General features: G+C 39.9%; 1 protein-coding gene and 1 non-coding gene across 7 annotated transcripts in view; one reads left to right on the top strand and one right to left on the bottom strand.

The window, feature by feature from the left end:
- The window catches only part of CDKAL1 (CDK5 regulatory subunit associated protein 1 like 1), a 704,834-nt gene that overhangs the window by 412,106 nt on the left and 270,308 nt on the right, over nucleotides 1-22,420 (bottom strand). The window lies entirely within an intron of this gene.
- Nucleotides 12,560-12,671, top strand: LOC113593980 (U6 spliceosomal RNA). Its single transcript, XR_003414357.1, has one exon. It is a non-coding gene; the product is annotated as a U6 spliceosomal RNA (small nuclear RNA).

Here is a 22,420-nt window from a genome sequence, read left to right as displayed (position 1 = left end):
CCAGAAAGAAGTGGCAGGATATATTCAGTGTGCTGAATCGGAAAAATATGCAGCCAAGAATTCTTTATCCAGCAAGGCTGTCCTTCAAAACGGAAGGAGAGATAAAAGTTTCCCAGACAAACAAAAATTAAAGGAGTGTGTGACCACTAAACCAGCCCTGCAAGAAATTTTAAGGGGGACTCTCTGAAGGGAGAAAAGATGAAAATATATATATAAATACCAAAAGCAACAAAGATTAGAAAGCACCAGAGAACACCCCAGAAACTCCAACTCTACAAGCATCATAACGGCAATAAACTCGTATCTTTCAGTACTCATGTTAAATGTCAATGGACTCAATGCTCCAATCAAAACACACAGGGTGACAGAATGGCTATGAAAACAAGATCCATCTATATGCTGTTTATAAGAGACCCACTTTAGACCTAAAGACACCTTCAGATTGAAAATAAGGGGATGGAGAACCATCTATCATGCTAATGGTCAACAAAACAAAGCCGGAGTAGCCATACTTATATCAGACAATCTAGACTTTAAAATAAAGACTGTATCAAGAGATTCAGAAGGGCATTCTATCATAATTAAGGGGTCTATCCACCAAGAAGACCTAACAATTGTAAACATTTATGCACCAGATGTGGCAGCACCCAAATATATAAATTAATCACAAACATAAAGAAACTCATCGATAGTAATACCATAATAGCAGGATACTTCAACACCCCACTCACAGCAATGGACAGATCATCTAATCAAAAAATCAACAAGGAAACAATGGCTTTGAATGACACACTGGACCAGATGGACTTAACAGATATATTCAGAACATTTCATCCAGAATATACATTCTTCGCCAGTGCACATGGAACATTCTTCAGAATAGATCACATACTGGGACACAAATCAGCCCTAAGTAGGCACAAAAAGATTGAGATCATACCATGCATATTTTCAGACCACAACACTATGAAACTCGAAATCAACCACAAGAAAAAGTTTGGATAGGTAACAAATACTTGGAGACTGAAGAACATCCTACTATAAAGAATGAATGGGCTAACCCAGCAGTTAAAGAAGAAATTAAAAAGTGTATGGAAGTCAATGAAAATGATAGCACCACAACCCAAAACCTCTGGGACACAGCAAAGGCAGTCATAAAAGTAAATTAGATAGCAATCCAGGCCTTCCTAAAGAAGGAAGAACGATCTCAGATACACAACCTAACCTTACACCTTAAGGAACTGGAAAAATAATGGCAAATGAAACCCAAAACCAGCAGAAGACAGGAAATAAAAGATTACAGAAGAAATCAATGCTATCGAAACCAAAAAAAAAAAAAAATAGAACAGATCAATGAAACCAGAAGCTGTTTCTTTGAAAGAATTAACAAAATTGATAACCCACCAGCCAGTTTGATCAAAAAGAAAAAGCAAAGGACCCAGATAAATAAAATCAAGAATCAAAGAGGAGAGATCACAACCAACACAGCAGAAATAAAAACAACAATAGAATATTAGGAGCAATTATACACCAATAAAATGGGCAATCTGGAAGAAATGGAAAAATTCTTAGAAACATACACACTACCAAAACAAATAGGAAGAAACAGAAAATCTGAACAGACCCAGAAACAATAAAGAAATCAAATTAGTAATCAAAAATCTCCCAAAAAACAAGAGTCCAGAGCCAAGATGGCTTTCCAGGGGAATTCTACCAAACATTTAAGGAAGAGTTAACACCTATTCTCTTGAAGGTGTTCTAGAAAGTAGAAATGGAAGGAAAACCTCTAAACTCTTTCTATGAAGCCAGCATTACCTTGATTCCAAAACCAGACAGAGACCCCACTAAAAAGGAGAAATATAGACCAATTTCCCTGATGAACATGGATGCAAAAATCCTCAACAAGATATTAGCCAACTGGACCCAACAATACATTAAAAAGATTATTCACCACGACCAAGTGGGATTTATACCTGGGATTCAGGGCTGGTTCAATATCTGCAAAATAATTAACGTGATTCATCACATCAATAAAAGAAAGAACCATGTGATCCTCTCAATAGATGCAGAGAAAGCATCTGACAAAATACAGCAGCCTTTCTTGATAAAAACCCTCAAGAAAGTAGGGACAGAAGGAGCATACCTTGAGATCATAAAAGCCATATATGAATGACCCTATGCTAATATCATCCTCAATGGGGAAAAACTGAGAGCTTTCCCCCTAAGGTCAGGAACAAGACAGGGATGTCCATTCCTGCCACTGTTATTCAACACAATATTGAAGTCTTAGCCTCTGCAGTCAGACAACACAAAGAAATTGGCCAGGAAGAGGTCAAACTGTCACTCTTTGCAGATGACACGATACTCTATATGGAAAACCCGAAAGATTCCACCAAAAAACTGCTAGCATTGATTCATGAATTCAGCAAAATTTCAGGATATAAAATCAACACACAGAAATCAGAGAAATCAAGGAATTGATCCCATTTACAGTTGCACAAAAAAACATAAAATACCTAGGAATAAATCTCACCAAAGAGGTGAAAAATCTATACACTGAAAACTAAAGAAAGCTGATGAAAGAAACTGAAGAAGACACAAAAAAATGGAAAAAGATTCCATGCTCCTGGATAGGAAGAACAAATATTGTTAAAATGTCAATACTACCCAAAGCAATCTACATATTCAGTGCAATCCCTATCAAAATAATAGCAGCATTCTTCACAGAGCTAGAACAAATAATCCTAAAATTTGTATGGAACCAGAAAAGACCCCAAATAGCCAAAGCGATCTTGAAAAAGAAAACCAAAGCAGGAGGCATCACAATCGCAGACTTCAAGCTATACTACAAAGCTGTAATCATCAAGACAGTATGGTACTGGCACAAGAACAGACACTCAGATCAGTGGAACAGAAGAGAACCCAAAGATGGACCCACAAACGTATGGCCAACTAATCTAATTCAAAAATGAACCTGGACCACTTGCTTTCACCATACACAAAAATAAACTCACAATGGATGAAAGACCTAAACATAAGACAGGAAGCCATCAAAATCCTCAAGGAGAAAGCAGGCAAAAACCTCTTTGACCTTGGCAGCAGCACCTGCTTACTCAACATGTCTCTGGAGGCAAGGGAAACAAAAGCGAAAATGAACTACTGGGACCTCATCACAATAAAAAGCTTCTGCACAGCGAAGCAAGCAATCAGCAAAACTAAAAGGCAACCAACAGAATGGGAGAAGATATTAGCAAACGACATATCGGATAAAGGGTTAGTATCTAAAATCTATAAAGAACTTATCAAACTCAACACCCAAAAAACAAATAAACCAGTAAAGAAATGGGCAGAAGACATGAATAGACACCTCTCCAAAGAAGACATCCAGATGGTCAAACGACATGTGAAAAATGCTCAACATCACTCATCATCAGGGAAATACAAATCAAAACAACAATGAGATACTACCTCACACCTGTAAGAACGGCTAACATTAACAACTCAGGCAACAACAGATGTTGTTGAGGATGGGGAGAAAGAGGATCTCTTTTGCATTGTTGGTGGGAATGCAAGCTGGTGCAGCCACTCTGATAAACAGTATGGAGACAAGACATTAAAAAAAAAAAATTAAACCACTCTGTACTGTCATTATTTTAATTAAAAGTAGTCTATCTTGACACTAAAATAGTAGGAGTGTCATGATGAAGGATCACACATTTACCTTCAGGAAAAGTTCACTAGATTTTCCTCCTATCTCTCATTTCACCAGCAACCAGCAAAAATCCAAGCTGGTCTACAAAAAACACTGCTGCAGATCATTCTATGTCATCTATCTAAGTTTCCTTACATTTCTATAATAATCTTTACAACTGAAGACGTACAGATAAAAAATAGCAAGGAAAAAAAAGGCTTCACTGAATATTATCCTGAGTCAGATGACACACCAACTGATACATATAGAAATATAATAACAGTAATAATTCCAGTTGGATTTTCAGTATGTTCTATTTGTAGCTAGTGGTTCACTCCCTGGGAGACAAAGTCCCACACCCCTACTAGCAACAACTGTTTTCTTAATGAGTTTACCAAAATAGCATGGTGGAAGATGATGACATTCTGTCAACCATAAAGCACACAGTTTCCCAAAATGTTTCCTCTATCCCACCTACAATGCTATTTTTAGTTTTATACAACAATGAAACCAGTACAAAAGATTAATGCTGAGCTAGTATCTGCACCATTCAAAGACAGCACCAAAGATACTTACAGTCACCAAATTATACTTGTTAGCAAAGCAAAAATAGCTGGCTGACCATTAAAGTCTTCCAGGCTGACCTGGAAGACAGGTACAACGTGACTCTACTACAGACATGAATTAACTTATGAATAGCCAAACTAAAAACAAAATAGGGCCCCTGAAGGCAATTATGTATCTCCTACCACAGTAGACTTTATTTACCCACTGTATGTATTAATCCTGAATAGCCATATGTGATCACATCAAGGCATGTGTATTTGTAAATAACAAATATATATGACTTATTCTTTCAGGGCACCTGAGTGGCTCAGTCGGCTAAGCATTCTAATCTAGATTTGGGCTCAGGTCTTGATCTCTTGGTCATGAGTTCAAGCCCTGCATCGGGCTCTGAACTTGACAGCATGGAGCCTGCTTGGGATTCTCCCTCCCCGCCTCCCTCCCTCCCCCCCCTTCTCTCTCTCTCTCTCCCCCCCCCCCTCTCCCCCTTCCTCTCTCGCATGCACACTCTCTCTCCCAAAATAACGAAGTAAACTTAAATATATATATAGCCAAGTGGATGTATAAAAAGCACAAACATACAAGCAAGCATGTGTGAGTGCACAGGCACGTGCACACACACACACAGTTTCCCCATTTACACCATTAAATGTTCTCAACATCTTGGAGGGTGTTTTTTTCGTTGGTTGTTTTCGGTTTTTAGTTTGGGTTTTTGACTTTTCGGTACAAATACCCGGCCTCCTTACCAAGCATACTGAATCAGAACATGCAAGCACAGATTCCTTATCTGTACGTGTAAAAAGTAGTATGATTATCGTATAACAAAGCTGAAGGCAAATTTACATAACGATATCAGAAACAACATTTTATTTACTTCCTGTGGCTTAATAGTTAACATTTAACTGCTATTAAACTAAGGAACGCTAAAGCTTCACTTCCACATAATTTTTTTCTAAGTTTATTATTTTTAAGTTTATTTATTTAGAGCACAAGCAGGGGAGGGGTTGAGACAGAGGATCCCAAGCAGGCTCCATGCTGTCAGCGTGGAGCCCAACCTGGGGCTCAGGTCCACGAACTGTGAAATCATGACCTGAGCCAAAGTCGAGAATCGGATGGTTAACCAACTCAGCCACCCAGGCACACTGTTCACTTCCAAATATTCTGAAGGACAATATGTGGGAAGTGATCTGTAGCCAAGACTTACCTCGGGGTTAACCTCCTGAAGGCTTCGCAATGAATGCATCAACAACAACCACAACAAGCCCTGAATAACAGACCTCAGAATATATTAAAAAGTAAAGGAATATCAGCAAAGAGAGTTTATTGTTTTTGCTTCCTCAGTGGCTCAGGAGGCTGACGTCTGCCAGGGTGAAATCTCACAGGAAACACTAGCTGAAGTTAATTCTATAACTTATAACAGGTACCACATTTTGGCGCCTAGGATAAGAGATATTGTTCTAACATGGGTCAAAACATCCTGGGATAAGAAAAAAAAAATCTTTTATTTCCACTGTGTTGAAACTAGAAAGCTAAAGTCAGATAACTGTCTAATCTGTGTGGGAAAATAACTTAAAATTGTTTGGGTCAAATAATGGTGTAACTGCGTAATGAAGAGAGAGGAGGTGTTTTAAGCCAAAATGGAAAAGTAATGCCTAAGCATTTATGCAATTACCCACCAATTTCAACAAATTCTCCAAATTTGAATATTTCAATTCTAGTTAGCACTAAAATAAGTAAAATTCAATTGTCCATCTCTAGCTTTTAGAGAGTATAAACTAAGGCAGGATCACAACAAAAATCAGTTACTGGACACAAAATGAGGGAACTAGCAGGTCCTGAAGGGACAGCTAACTGTCCCACCCAAACCTCCGTGGGAGGAAAGTGTCTCCCACTCAGGCCTCTTGCACAATATTTTGGTGCAACTCTCCTTCATACATATTACACCGTATTTCCTTGAAAGACTGTAGGATTCCCTCTCAATTCAGTGACAGCTCCTTTTTTTCTTTATTGGGGCAAGAAGAGGGAGAGATAAAAGCTACCCCTATTAAGTATAGAATTTAATCCTTTCTAAAGAACTATTATGCTGTTTCTCAGAAACATTAGGACACAAAAGGGATTTTACACCTCAGATGGAGGGAATAACGTAAAAATAAGAACTGGAACAGGAACAGTACAGAATAATAGTTTCAAGATGAGTAATATACCAGTTGAGAACTTTCTTCCCAAGAGGCGGGTCATAACCCTAAGGAAGCTGCCCTCCGAAGGAGGCCAAAGTAAGTCGTAGGACACCTCTGTCTCCCCAGTAAACCTCGATATACAGGCAAACACCAAGGCATGGAATGTTTCCTTTTTTAAAAAAGAATCAACCGATGCAATACGTACAACGGTTTATCCAAATATTATAGATCAAGCCAGGTGCCTGAATGCCCACAGCTCCCCAACAGTATGAAACAAGTTAACAGGAAAGCTGTTTATTGGCATTTCCCAGAGTAGATCCCTTGCCTACCCTTAAATGGTTTTTCTTCCTGTTTTTCAGTAGATTGCATAGGATAATTCTTCCTTATATTCCCAAATACCTCCTATCCTATTCTACTTTTTCCCCCTAGATTAAATCAGGAAAACGGGTTCATTTTAAGATTTTTTTTTTTTAGAGAAAGACATTCTAATTTGGCTTAATAATACCACTTCCAGGGAGGCTTACTGATTGCGGATAGGAGTGAAAATTGCTTTAACTCTTGTGAAGACAAACCTGCTAACAAGTGTTAAAAGCCTTACTGTATTTTCCCCAAAAACTCTATTTCCATTCTGACAAACATTCATGTTTAAATGCTCAATTTGTATACACCGTATAAAAAAAAAAAAATCTTTCCGAGTATGGAGTCCTAAAAATAAAACACTCTTGCTGGCATAGTAATAAATAGTAAGCCAATAGTTACACAATGCTTACTGCGTGGAAGGCACTATTTTAAGCACTTTACATATATTAGAGCCCTTTTAATCAACCTCATGAGGTCTGCGTTGTTACTGCCCTTCTTTTACAGATAAAGAAATTGAGACAGAATGTGACTAAGTAATTTATTAAAGGCTAATGAGACTAGGATTTGAAACTAAGACGCCCCAGACCATGCTGCTTCAAGATACACTCAAACTGCCAGGCTAACGCACAGTGCTTCCACTGGTATCTCCTGATATCCATGACCGAAGGTGAATCCTAAGTCATCTAGATTTCATCACTACAAAAGAAAGATATCAGTAAAAGCAACTAAAACATATATAACACACGGTAAATTCTCAAAGAAATTCTATTGACATTTTGGATCCTTTCATTGCTGGAAAAACTCAACCACTTTCTTTTTCTCTTATTTGTAAAAAAAAAAAAAAAGTCACTTGTCAGCTACAAAAATGTTAACGTGAAACAGCCATAAACCCTGCACAGTCACTAGTCACCAGATGCACACTCCAGCGGAGTATTTACGCCAGGAATAAGATTATCTCTTTCTTGTCTCATTCAACTTGCCACAGGATAGCTGTAGTGTAAAGGTGAGTTTCTAGATATGATTACCTCTTGATGCTTTTATTTTTTTCCAAGTTTATTTATTTATTTTGAGAGAGAGAGAGGGAGAGGAGAGAGAGCATGTGTGTGCAAGCAGGGAAGAGGCAGAGAGAGGGAGAGAGAATCCCAAGCAGGTGTCCCATTGTCAGTGTAGAATCCAACTCAGGGCTCAGTGCCATGAACCATGATATCATGACCTGAGCTGAAATCCAGATGCTTAACTGACTGAGCAACCCAGGCGCCCCGGCCTTTGTTTTTTTTTTTATGTTTGTTTGTTTTTTGTGGGGTTTTTTTTTGAGAAAATATTTTTATAATATACCAATCTATTACATGTGTGGTAACAGAATAACTGAAACACAGAAAATCAAACAGCCTTTGTCACACATCATCAGCCTGATTTGCTTCAAGACGTATCTTTTCCCACTGCCATTTCTTGAAGACAGCTTCAAATTAATGACACAGTTACCCAACTAACTCACTACCAAAAAATGCAGGTATAGCGTATCTGTGGGACATATACTCTTTCTCCTTGCATCTATGTAGAAGGAAAAGGAGGCCAAATCGAAGCTCCTGAAGGATCTTTTCAATGCTCAGGAGGAATGTGAGGAGGAATGGTGTTAACTCACATAACACACTCTCTCACCTCATTTTTGATGTGCACAGACTCCTTGGGAGGTATCCCTGAGACAGGTGGTAGGGGCTCTGGTTTTCAGAGAAGACGGAAGTTGGAAGAATTTACAGGACGCAGACTAATTAAGGGCCAGGAAGAGTGTAGGCACCCACCTCTTTTTTACTTACAGTAACGAAGATTCGAGGGGTTGTTTTGGTTTGTTTTATTTTGGAGGGGGAGACTGTTTGCTTCATCTGCATTATTGTAATGGAGAAATGTATTAGTAATCTGACTAGCTTTACTGAGATAAAACTGACATACAGTACACTGCACATATTTACAAGATGCACTTTGCAGCACCGGGTGGCTCAGTCGGTTGAGCTTCCCGGGTGGCTCAGTCGGTTGAGCTTCTGACTTGGGCTCAGGTCATGATCTCACGGATCCTGAGTTTGAGCCCTGCGTTGGGTTCATTGCTGTCAGCACGGAGCCCGCTTTGGAGCCCCTGTCTCCCTCTCTCTCTGCCCCTCCCTTGCACGCACACGTGCTCTCTCTCCCTGAAAAATAAAATGTGCACCTTGATGACAGTTGATAAACGAATGTATCTGTGAAATTATCAACCCCGAAGGTTTCTTGTGTCCGTTTGGTTTTTTTCCATCCAGTCTGTCACCTCTCCAGCCCAGGAGCCAGAACCCCATCTTTCTCTCACCATTAGTATTCATGATAAACTAGTTTTGTAGCGTTTTATATAAATAGACTCATAAGGTGTACACTCCTTTATGTCTGACCGCTTTCATCCATACTGTAGAGTGTATCAACAGTGCATTGTTCTTTATTGCTGAGTTCTATTCCATGGATTCCATGTTTTGCCAGCTTGACCCCGTGAGGCCATGGGTCAAAAGCGGGAGATGGAAAGGCTAGACAGGAGAGAAAGGACTTGCTTTTCCGTATCTGCTTCCCATCTGTTGGTGGCACCAGTTTCTAACTCTGATAGAGTTTAACATCAGCACTCTTAACCGAAGAGCCAATACCTTAAATCTCACAATCTGCTCCAAGTATTTATTATGGCTGCTTCAAGAAAAAGAAACGTAAATGGTACAAAAATTAAGACGGAAGAAATGTGTTGCCTGCTTCCTGTAGCCTAGATAAAGATAAGCTTAGGCTGAAAGCAAGGAGGGGAGAAACAGATCTTGATATGAGAGGCCCTCTCCACCTCTATAACCCAAAAAAGCTCAAAGTTCAGTAATGTGGACTCTAGTACGGTTCAGACACAAACCAACCAACCAACCAACCAACCAACCAACCAACCAACCAACCAACAAGCCATGCTAGTGGAAACAGAGCTAAAGCTTGCGAAAACAGAAGCTGTGAAGTTAGAAATTTCCCAGGAGAGCAGAATGGAGCCTGGAAGACACCTGACCTACCCCCACAAGGGTCCTTTCCCAAGCACCTCCCTCTAACAGGCATACCCGTGCCTAACAAAGATGACAATACACTTCCTTGTGAAAGTGCAATTAAGGTGCAGCACAAAGACAGGGAACAAGCAGAGGCCAAGACAGGGCAGGAGCAGGCTCTGACAGGCTCAGAGACAATGACCAGGCAGGGTCTCTGCTACTATGATTACTGCAAACGGAACTGACCATAAACCAACTAGTAGCCCACTTAGTCTTAAGGGAGTTGATTTGCCAAAGAAACCACAAAAAAACACTAAACGTCTAAGTCAATGGCTCTTAAACTAGAAAGCGCACTTGATGCTTTGGGAGGTAGTGTTGAAGGACATACCACTGGAGCCCCTGTTCTGAGTCATTAGGTCTGGGGTGACAGCCCATAATTTGCTATGTGGCTGGTCCCGACCACACTGAGAACCACAGATCTGAGGCAACCTGAGGTCCCTCCCTCCCAATTCCCCACAAGAGGTGAGAGAGTTAGTGCAGTTGCAGTTTCCAATGGTCGTTCAGTCCTTCTCAAAGGCCACCCCTGAGAGGCCATGGGAGACCAGGGAAAAGGAGACACTCTCAGAGATAAAAATCACTAAGAAATTAACCTTCTCCCAGTACAGGGGCACTCAACTCTCCTGGACTAGGAAAGAGTGATCACTGATCCTTGTGTGTACTTTTCCAGTATCCTCCTTTAAACATGGGAACGTCTACTGCAATCTCCCTGGTCTGGCATGAGCACTATGGATAGACATGTTATTCTTTAGCCACGGGGGGCAAGACCATGAGATGCTCCCTCAGATTTGAGAAAGAAGACAATACATCACTAAAGATCCTGCTGTTGGAACTAGATGAGACCTGGAAAAGTCCTTTTTTGGGGAGGCAGTGAGAGCGTTTCATCTAAGGGCAAATTTTCATTAAGAACACGCGTAAGAGGAAAAATGTATACGGCTATTTGGGAGTGGAAAGGGTGAACGACAGGACACGCTGGTATACCCCGCCCTGGACTTGGTCCCATTCCACGTCCTAAAAGAATACTGGTTTTGTTCAAGAATGGACCCCTCCCTCCTGTCATCCTCCTTTCGCAGGTCAAGATGAACTCACTGTGTCTTCAATTCTAGAGTATTCTAGGGCATGATTAATCAAAGGGAAGTAATTCCTTTCCTCCTCTCATAAACGGTTAGCCCAGGAACTCAGACCTAAGCCAATTGGTGCACGGCTTTCTCAAGGAACCAAGAATTAGTTCATACTTGTACAAGGATAAAATTCAATGAAATGCACTGAGAGTTTGGGGGAAATAGTCTCTTAAAATATTACCCCTTCCTTTTACAGATTATGAACCAAAGACCATTTGACCCTAAGGCTAAAGCCAAAGGAAGATAGAGTCAAAGAAATCACAGAAAAATGCAGACAACACCACTGGATTAAGGTGTATCTCCTAACTTTGAGTCCTACAAGTCACTATATCTCATTATCGTTAGGATTTCTATGATCTACAGTCAAAATGTATGGATCCACATAACGAATAGGGCCACCAAACCCATTAAGAGCTTCAAAGAACCAATTAAATAGTGTTTGTTGCCATGACAATTTGTACCTTCCTTAATCTGAATAATTTTCTATGCATTTGCATTCTCTCTAGGTGCCAACTGTGAGAAATGCCTTGTGCTGGGAGATTTTGAGGTTCACAAGATGGACAGTCCTTTCCTTCGAACTAGAAGAGAATTCTAGGGTTAGGACATTATAGAAACTCTATGAGACTGTTGGAGGAATTTCCTGGGTTTCTGAAGTTTGAGTGTTGCTAAGTAAGACTCCAGAATCATACACACACCCCACACCCCCTCAAAAAGTACATCCTTCTAGTTCAAGCCTAACATTTTACAAACAAGAAATGGAGGGGCACCTGGGTGGCTCAGTCAGCTAAGCGTCCAACTCTTGATCTCAGCTCAGGTCATGATCTCCCGGTTTGTGGGATCAAACCCCGCATCGGACTCTGTGATGACAGTGCAGAGCCTGTTTTGGATTCTTTCTCCCTCCCCCTCTCTCTGGCCCTTCCCCTGCTTGCTCTCTCTTTTAAAACAAACTTTAAAAATTTTTTTAATTAAAAAAAAAAAAAAAAACATGAGTAAGAAATGGAGACCGAATGATTCAGCTAATTGACTTGAAAAAGCAAAAACCAGGTTTTCTAAAATGTAATCTAATACTTCAGTACTGGTTGTTCTCAACCTCTTCTCCTGCCCAAAGACAGTGCTGAGATTTGCCCCAGTCATACCCACAAAGTGATCCTGAATGAAAGGAGATGAGAGAAGAGGTGGGGTGTCAGAGCATCACTCCATTTGGGAGGAGCAACTTCTTTTATTGCAGTCTTACTATGTTAGAGTTATATGCAATTTTCTTTGGTTTGTTTTGGATTTTTTAATGTTTATTTATTTATTTTGAAAGGGGGGAGGGGCAGAGAGAGAGAGAAAGAGAGAGAGAGAGAGAGAATGATTGACTGATTGAAAGAGACAGAATCCCAAGCAGGCTCTGCATTGTCAGAGCAGAGCCCGATGTGGGGACCCAAACTCACGAACTATGAGACCATGACCTGAGCCAAAGTCAAGAGTCAGATACTTAACCGACTGAGCCATCCAGTTGCCCCAGTTTTGGATTTTTAAATTTGGTTCCAAAATACAGGACTCTAAAATTCATTTTTTTTAAAAAAACCCTTGCACTCACTTCAGCTGCACATATACTAAAATTGGAACGATACAGAGAAGATTAACATGTCCCCTGCCCACAGATGACACACCAAAAATTCGTGAAGTGTTCCATATTTTAAAAAGGAGGGAGGGAGGGAGGGAGGGAGGGAGGGAAGGAAGGAAGGAAGGAAGGAAGGAAGGAAGGAAGGAAGGAAACTCCTTTATGACACAAATCCTCTGCCTTAAGAAATAAAATAGAATGAAGAGAATCTTGAATAGTAGCTCATATTATCGTGCTCAACTTCATATAATTTTCAAGTGTTATGGGGATCTAGGACAAAACATAATATTGGACTTCTGTCACTGGGTTTATTTTATTTATTTGAAGGAAGTGAAAATGCGTCATATTTCTACTATATTTTTGCTAGTCATCATTCTAAAGTTAGATGAAAAAAATTCAAGTTATGATAATGTCGTTGATTGATAATAATCCATTTTAAAATAGACCAGAAACCTATTTTAAGAATCTATTTACATAAAGAAATCCATGATCATATTCACACTGAAAATAGTCTCTCCAAGTACTGAAAGGCACACAGTAGAGTCTGTTGGCCCACAAGCCAAATCTCTTCTGTACAGATAAGAAACCAAAATTATTAATGCCAATCTGCTACCATACTCAGTTCAGAACTGAAGGCTACTTTTTGTGTTTTGACATCTCGATCTTCTGAGCCTGAGAACGAAGACTGTTTATCAAGACACTTGAACACAAGACTCTACCTAATGATGGCTACCTATTTGGTGTTAACACATGTAACTAAACTTGAAGGATAACTCCTTGGATTTCATCTACCCACAGAAGTTTCAGTGGAATGAGAAAACAAGCGGATAGACTTAATATAATTAATATCTATACTACACTACTCATTGTATTAAGTATGCAGGAATTGAAGTGAATCTGTTAAAGACCAAATACAAAGATTACACTCTTGAGTTTTTGATGAAATCTTATGACTGACTCTTGTATACACACACACACACACACACACACACACACACACACACACACACCGACAAGATTCTACAGACAGTGGGAGTATAAAATGGTGTGGCTACCGTAGACAACGGTGTGCCAGTTCCTCAAATATTAAACACAGGATTACTATGTAATCCAACATTCCAATTCCAATATACACATAAAAGAAATGAAAGCAGGGACATAAACAGATATTTGCACACTAATGTTTATAGCAGTATTATTCACAATAGCCAAAGGTAGAACAACCCAATTGCCCATCACCGGGAGAACACATAAATAGAATGTGGTATACAGATACAAAGGACTGTTACTCAGCCTTAAAAAATGAAATCCTGGGGGTGCCTGGGTGGCTCAGTCGGTTGAGCGTCCGACTTCAGCTCAGATCATGATCTCACGGTCCGTGAGTTCGAGCCCCACGTCGGGCTCTGTGCTGACAGCTCAGAATGTGGAGCCTGCTTCAGGTTCTGTGTCTCCCTCTCTCTCTGCCCTTCCCTCGCTTGTATTCTCTCTCTCTCTCTCTCTCAGAAATGAACATTTAAAAAAAAAGTGAAATTCTGATAAAACATGGATAAACCAGGACACATGTTATAGGATTCCACTTACATAAGGTGCTTAGAATAGTCAAGTTCATAAAGACAGACAGGTGAATAGTGGTTGCCACAGCAGGGGGGTCTGGGGGTTATTGTTTAATGGATACACTGTTTCAGGATGGCACCATAAAAAAGTTCTAGAGGTGGATGGAGGTGACCGCTGCACAAAAATAGGAATGTACTTAATGCCACTGAATGTGACACTTAAAAATAGTTAAAACGGTATATTTTATGTTATGTATATTTTGCTACAATAAAAACCCCAAAACAAAAGGGTAAAACACTGGTTAATGACAACAAGGCATCATAAAAGCTTCAAAAAAAAAAAAAAAAAGCAAAGTTCTATAAATAATTTCAAGAGTTCACAGGAGCACTTAAAGATCAAAAATGACTCCCAAACTCCTGCTAAAGTTCAACATAAATAGAATGAAACAGGCACCATAGTACTTTTTATAGATCTCAGCTTTCTGTGATCCCTGTAACGCTTGCCAACAAAGTCCCATGCCTAAAATATAATAAAAGCATTAAAACAGCAGTTTTTCTCCTCCTCTGAAGTTGTCTTTCCCACACTGAAACAGAGCAACGGCAGTTCCACACTGGTTGGTTGTATTTCATCACTGTTTTCAGACAGAACAAGAGATCTGCTGCCTACACACCATTCCTCTGCATCAACACCCATTTTCTTATGCAATTTTAAGTTCTGTTGGCAGGTTAAAGACATTTTTTTCCAACCACAAACAAAAACTTCTTTTGATACTCTATGTGAATGTTCAAGGAAATGTTCCCAATTAAAAAAAAAAAAAAAAAAAAAAGACTATTTAAAACAATAATATGGAAGTATGTCCACAGTCAAAAAAAAAAAAAAAAAAACTTAAGTTCTAGATATAAGGCATATAAAGACGACATAGCTACTTTGTTGAAAATCACCTGTCTTTATTTTTTCAATCAGGAACTTAGGAAATGTTAAAAGAACACAACGCTGAGAAAAAAAAAAAAAAAGGCAGAACCACATCACTGAGTCTCCCATTCAACTCCATGGACAGACTTTTTTTTTTTTTAAGTTTGTTTTTGTTTTAAAACATTGCTTTGCAACAAACCCTATAATGGAGTGTTTCAATCCAACTGTTCTTTCTTAAGAGTTATAGATAAAAAGTAGCTTTCTACCGGAAATTTTTAGTTTTAAAAACACTTAAATCTTAGTACATACTTTTAATATATGGTAAATACATTTCTGTTGTTATTAACAAACCTTTGTAAAACTAGACAATCAAAAAGGTGACCAATGATAGCTAAGACTTCTATGTACCTGTAGGCAATGCCAGGCACGGTTCACATAGACACTTTATATATATTAATTAAATTAATCCTGAAAACAACCTTGTGAAGTAGGTACTACTATTATTTCCTATTTTACAAAGATATAACAAAGGCATGGAGAGACCCAGTTGTTTGACAAATATCTCAAACATCACGGAACCAGTTAAATGGTAGAGATAATACATAAATCCCAGACAGTCTGGCTCTGCCATCCATTCTAACTGTCACACATAGTACCTGTCATAATACGCTGAGAAAATAAAGATCATTTTGATAACGCTGAGCAAGTTATTCAATAATGTAATATAAAATATTTCAGTCTCTTTTTGATCATAGTATCGTTTGCTTTCTTAACAAAACACTAACGACTGCATTAGAGAGTGTCATTCACGGGATTAAACACACTAGTAAAATCTAGATTTTTGGTGCTATCCACGACCAAGAAGGAAGGAAGTCACAGAGACTGAGGCCTACATCTTCATTTTTAATCTTTTTCTAAGTTTACAATCAACGTGCAAGCACAAAAACAAAGTTAGTGCCAACAGGGTTGGTAGTTCCCTCGGTCAAGAAATGATTATATCGACGACAAAGTGTAGATGACTAACCGAACTTTTATAAATGGACACACAGTTGGAATTTTTAATAAATTAGCTTCTAGATGATGAAGTGTAGGTAAGTTGTCCAAAACAATTAGAGGTTTGGGGGAAGGACTTGGTTCATGATACGTATGACTCACACGTGTCTCACGGCAAAACAAAAACCAGCAGACATTTATCTCTTAAAAACAAAAGACACTGAGTCTGGCACCAGCCTGCCAAGCAAGAAATACCATGTGCAAGTCAGACACTCGTGTGCCGTTTAAAAATAAAAAAGAGAGATAGGCATGTGATGAGTGATGACTCCTAAGCCTGACCTTCTCTGAAATACACAATTCCATTTATAACTTCCCCCAAACATCAAAACACCTGAAAATAGCAAGTTTCACAAAAGAAGCAAGAGAGAAAAACAAAAAGGAAGTTTTATAAGTCAGAGGACAAAATATCTTACAGGAATAGCTCTTTGTCACATTGACCGGATTCATTCAGCAGGTTCCCCTCCTCCCTGTATTTTTATTTACACGAACTCAAGGAGGCCAATGTCTCTCTCCTCAAGCTGACTAGGTTGAGTTCACTGGTCTAGGGGATCGGCTTCCATTTGGAAAAATTCTTGCTCAAAACTCTGGTTTCTACATCGAAGGAGAAAGACTGCAGATAAGACCGGAGGATGCTACATCTATTTGCATATGGATTCTGTTGGAAGAGGACATTATCTAATTGCATGTATCGAGAACACCTCTTCCAGGACCAAATTCAGGTTGATCTCTGGGTAGAAAACAAAGTCATCTCCCCAAAACGTAATGTGATGTGACGTACTAATCTTCCAAAAATGATCTAAACAAAACAGAACGGAGAGGAGATACAAAGCCAACAAAGAAATCTCAGAGACTGCAGAGGGAACAGGCGGGTGTAGCCTGCCTGCCCATATGTGCCATTTGGCAATAGTTTCATTAAGTCACAACTAATAATCAACTTGGGTTATCAATAAACTGGGACCATCCAAGAATTCATTAATTAGCCTTGAATTGTCAGCAACAGTTTTTCAAGTATTTACAGCAAATACAGCCTGTCGCTAAGGGATATGCGTTCATGTCACAGGTACTGCCAGCAAGAATCAAGCCATACTTTCAAAGTCCATGAGAGCTGTCATAAAGGCATAGGGTATGACACAAAGTAGTATTACTTCCAACTGAAGTACCAAACCCAGAAAAACAAACGTAAAACCCCATCAAAGGTGTCTCAGCACGGACTCTCTATTTCTTATGCATCTGGTCTCAGACTAGTAACAGGTCCTTCGCCAAACAGCAGCGGGTGACAGTTCTACATCTGCGTACCTACCTTGTCACCTACAGCCCCTGAGAACCCCGCTGTCTCATCAGAACCCAGCTTGAAAACCTCTGCCTACTAAGTCAGATTCAAACCTGGCATCCTGCCTTTTAGGGGGCATGGTCAGCACACACTTACTGAGCATGTAAAAGGGACGTGGAGAAGACAAAGAGGTTAAGCTGCAACAGCGAAACAGAAAATGTCCCAGAAGAGGAGAATGGCAAGGAACAAAGGCGAAGGAAGAAGACAAACCACAGGAGGGGCTGCCGGGAAGGTAAGGAAAAGAGGATTAAAGGTGGAAGAAGGAATCAACAATTTCAGATTCGATCAAGAGGTCAAGATTTGACCCGTGCTGTCTCCGCCCTACTCAGAAGAACAGCTGGTAGGAGACAGAAATAGAAAAATAAGTTCAGCGGGAATTCCTAATTAGTCACAACTTATCTCCTAGAGGAGCTAAAAACCTTGCTTCTTTTTACTAATTATCAAACACCCATAGCATTTTAACACTCAATAGTTTTTTGTGGGTTTTTTTAGATTTTTAAAAAAGATCTTATTTTTAAGTAATCTCACCCTGAACATGGGGCTCAAAGTTACAGCCCTGGGATCAAGACTCGCATGCTCTACTGAGACAGCCAGGCGCCGAACAGCAAAGAGTTTTGTTAAATAGAGATAAGCACACTATATCAAGCATTCCCAATGGGTGGCTCCAGTTATTTGTATGGTCCTCTTGCTAACGGTCTGTACAGTGGCCCCCAAAATCCCTGCCTCCCAGTATTCATGCCCTTGTAATCCTTTCCCCTTAAGGGTAAGCTGGATCTCTAACTTGCTTCTAACCAATAATATGGCAAAGATGTTAGGATGTCACTTGTGTTAATAACACCTGTCTTACAAGGAAACTCTCTCCTTTGACAACTCTGAAGAAGGAAGCTGCCATGTTGTAAATCAATATTTGGAGGGGGCCACATGGCAAGGAACTGAGGGTGGCCTCCAACTGCCAGCCAGCAAGAAATTGAGGCCCTCAATCCAACAACCTGTAAGGAACCAAATGCTCTCAACAACTATAAGAATTCAGGAGGGGGCCCTTCCCCGGTCAAGCCTTCTGAGAGAACTCAGCCCTCATAGACACAACTATGATCACAGCCTTTCAGATGACTCTAAACGAGGCCCTGACTCCTGCCTTTGTGACGCGGTGAGGTAATAACCAAATGCTGTTTTTAGTGGCTATGTTGGCAGGGATATGTTATACAGCAATAACTAATGCAGGGCCTTTAGAAGTGTCAAGCCATCTATTTACATGAGCAATGAGGGTCAGAAGAACATGGTGTTTCTGACAGAGAATCAAGAGGCTTCACACACCTGCACCCACACTACAAACTATATAACTTACGTGTTAGCAAAAGCAGTAGACCCACACAAAGGCCTCCCTGAGGCTCATGCCGTGCACCTTCCATCTAGGGCCTCCGCCTCTACCTGACACGCTCTTCCCCAGACACCCGCGTGGCTCACTCTCCGTCTTCATAGTTCAGATCAAAGAGCATGACCTTACAGGCTGCCCCCAAAACGCCTCTGTCCAAAACAGCCCCTTCTGTAACCTCTACATCTCCACAGCCTGCTTTAGTTTCCCCATTACACTCACCACTCTCCTACAATTGTCATGGTATCTTCTGTTTACCCGTTTGTCTGTTTCTTTCACTAGAAACGAAACTCCATGAAGACAAGGATTTTGTCCCCAGTGTGACATCCCTCACACCTCAGTGTCTGGCACACAGTAGGCTGTCAGTGCACATTCTGGAATGGAGGCACGAATGCAGGGCTACTGTGTCGAGCTTTCCCAAGCTCACAGTGAAAGGGCGACCACGCCACCAAGCCAGAGCTTGAGTTTAAGACGGTTGGAGACTGGGGCCCACACTCCTCATCGGTAGCCTCCTAAGGCGTGTCCTCGTGGGACTGGAAAGACAGAAGTCAATAATAAATGTACGCATTATAGACGGGGCCAAGTCACCTTAGCAGCTGGCTGTCCTTGTGGTTGGGGACATCAGTCTGGTATTTTACTATCGTCGTGACTTTAAGCAAATAAATCCCTTATTCGTTCTTTGCCTCTTCTTTAAATTCAGGATAAATGGCGTCCCAATGTCACAATGTTGCTAGCAAGAATAAACAAGTAAATACCTGTAACTTACTTAGAAAAGCCTTGGAACTGCATAGGTACTCATTATTATTTATTTTATTGTAGAATAAATTTATACCCCATTCACCCATTTCTCCCACTCCTCTCCCTCTGGCAATGACCAATCTGTTCTGAGCATTTATGAGCTTTTGTTGTTGTTGTTGTTGTTCAAGATTCTACATATAAGAGAGATCATACGCTATGGTCTCTCTCTGTGTCTGACTTAGTTCACTTAGCATGATGCCCTCGAGGTCCATCCACGTCTTCACAAATGGCAAGACTTCATCCTTTTGAATGCCTGAGTAATATTTCATGATAGATCTCTACCACAATTTCTTTATCCATTCATCACAAACACTCAGGTTATTTCCATATCTTGCCTTCTTCAGATAAACACCCAGAGTTAAAGTGCTGCATCACAGTGCCATTTTTAATCTACTCAGGAACCTCCATTCTATTTCCCTTAGTGGCTGCACCTAGTTACGGTCCCACCAACAGTGGGCAAAGGTCCCTCATCCTCTATCACCATCACCATCACCATCACCATCACCACCACCACTGCCACCATCACCATCGCCACTAAGAGCAGCACGGCTTCCAGGCCCGAAAACCGAACTTCAACCAGACTGAATGTACTGAAGTGACCGCCACCAGCGAAAGGAGGTGTGATCAGAGTCAGAAGCCTACACCCTCTTCTGCCAGCACCACTGCAACCCCGGCTTGTGAGGAGCCATGAGAGAGGACAGTGTTGTCCACATGGCTTTAGGCCTGTGACACGCTCCTGGGGAGCACCAAGAGAAAGCAAGCACAAACAAAAGGAATCCACTGGCCCACACCAAAGGCTACAAGCTAGACTGGGCCCTGTGCAGTGGTGTCCCCCAGGTAGAGAAGGCCTCTTCCAGGTGGGGTGATTAGGGGTACTTGGCCGCTTCCATCCTGTGCCAGGCATCACCGAAAGGTGCAGGTGACGCCTCTACCCGAGGAAGGGGCCCATAAGACACCTTCTTAAATACCGAACAAAGAAGGAGAACTAACATTTTTCGACATCGTAGCTACTACCTTCCTGTTTCCATAATAGAAATCCATTTGTAAAGCAGAACATGAAGGAAAATGCTCACATGCATGTAAAACATCTTCACACTTTGTATTTTCAAATATAGAAGAGTCTCATTTGTTTAGTGATCAAAACGTTCACTATGGCCTAAGATGAATGTTATGTCATGGTTTTTACACCACTTTGTTCCTGCCTACCTGGTCACCTTAGCATGGCATCTAGCTAGGTGGGTGTTTTCTGTCAACTAAAGGCATGAAGCAAAGCTTAGGCATCAGTTTGACCACTAGAAATACAGGAGACAGAGTGAGTCCTAAATTAATAAAACCAAAAATAAATTTGCTAATGTCACTTGATGCACTGCCACTTCTGCAAAAAATTTAAAAATCATTATATTCACAGAGACTCAGAGTCTGAAGAAACCTACAAGGCACACCTATCAGACACTCGAGAAATGCACTCGAATTCTACTGCCTACCCAATTAAAAGAGATGCCTGCCCGTGGCCTTCCGCAACCTTCACAGTACGGCCCAGTAGGCCATCTGCCACCTCCTCCAAACTACCCATTCACATAGGTAAGAGATACAAACATCTTAGGCAAAACCAGACAGCACACCTATAAATCAAACGTTGCCACGATGTACACCAGCTACACACAAGGGGGAAAATGGAGAACACCATTTGAAAACAGCACCATCAGAAACCGCTCCGAATAACAAAAGTAAGTAACTCATTCAACCAAATAGCTCTTTTCATATAAAGCATAAGTCAACCAAGCCTGTGCATCATTCACAAACTGAAAAAAACACACCTATGTCAGTTACTAACAGATAATGAAGAGATTTTTTTTAAAACATTCTATAAAACCAAAATCTTAAACATATGGAATAACCAAAATATGTCACAAGAGAGTGAACAAAAGAGCTCTCTCACTACTCCCTATCGTACTGCATCATTTCGCTGTGATTTCACAGCAACAGCACACTTGCACATTTATATATATATATAATATTTACATATGTAATATATATAATATACAATATTTGCATATATACATAATACATAATATACATACATAATATATATACATATTATACTCTATATATTATATTATATATTAATTACACAAATTATATATTGATTATATATTATATAACATAGTTATATATTATATAATATATATTACATATTATATATTTGTTATAGGTATAGATTATATATAAATATATATTATATATAACATATATGTATTATATATTATACATGTATTATGTTGAACATATGTTACATATATATTATACATATGTAACATGTTATATGTAATATTTATATATAATATATATTCTATACACACACACACACACACACTGGTACAGCATAACATATTTTTAAAAATTTTACTATGAATTCTTCAATGTTTACGTAAATGTCCCACAGCTGTTCCAATAAAGCCTGCCCTTTCATTCTGAATGAAACCTTATAAAGCTGATGCCCTGAATGGGGAATTAGGTACTCGCTCTTACTTGCAGTGCTCATAAGACAGATCTATAATTGTCTTTAAGTAATTGATTTCACCTATGGGAGACAGAAAAGTAGCATTAGCTCAATTTTAATGAAGAGAACCTTACCACTCTTCTTAAATATAAAACACTCAGGCAAAAAAAGATAATTGGTCGATACTGGATTGCTATTTGTAATACTGACCATCTGATAATGTAAAAAAAATTTTTTTGAGTTTATCGCTCCATCGTATGTGAGTAATGACGGAGGCACAAATGTAAGACACACAATATTACTATCAT

The sequence above is a fragment of the Acinonyx jubatus genome, chromosome B2, assembly GCF_027475565.1.
Source record: "Acinonyx jubatus isolate Ajub_Pintada_27869175 chromosome B2, VMU_Ajub_asm_v1.0, whole genome shotgun sequence".
Lineage (NCBI taxonomy): Eukaryota > Metazoa > Chordata > Mammalia > Carnivora > Felidae > Acinonyx > Acinonyx jubatus.
Note: the sequence above shows the minus strand (reverse complement) of the source record. Positions and strands in the feature narration are given on the sequence as shown.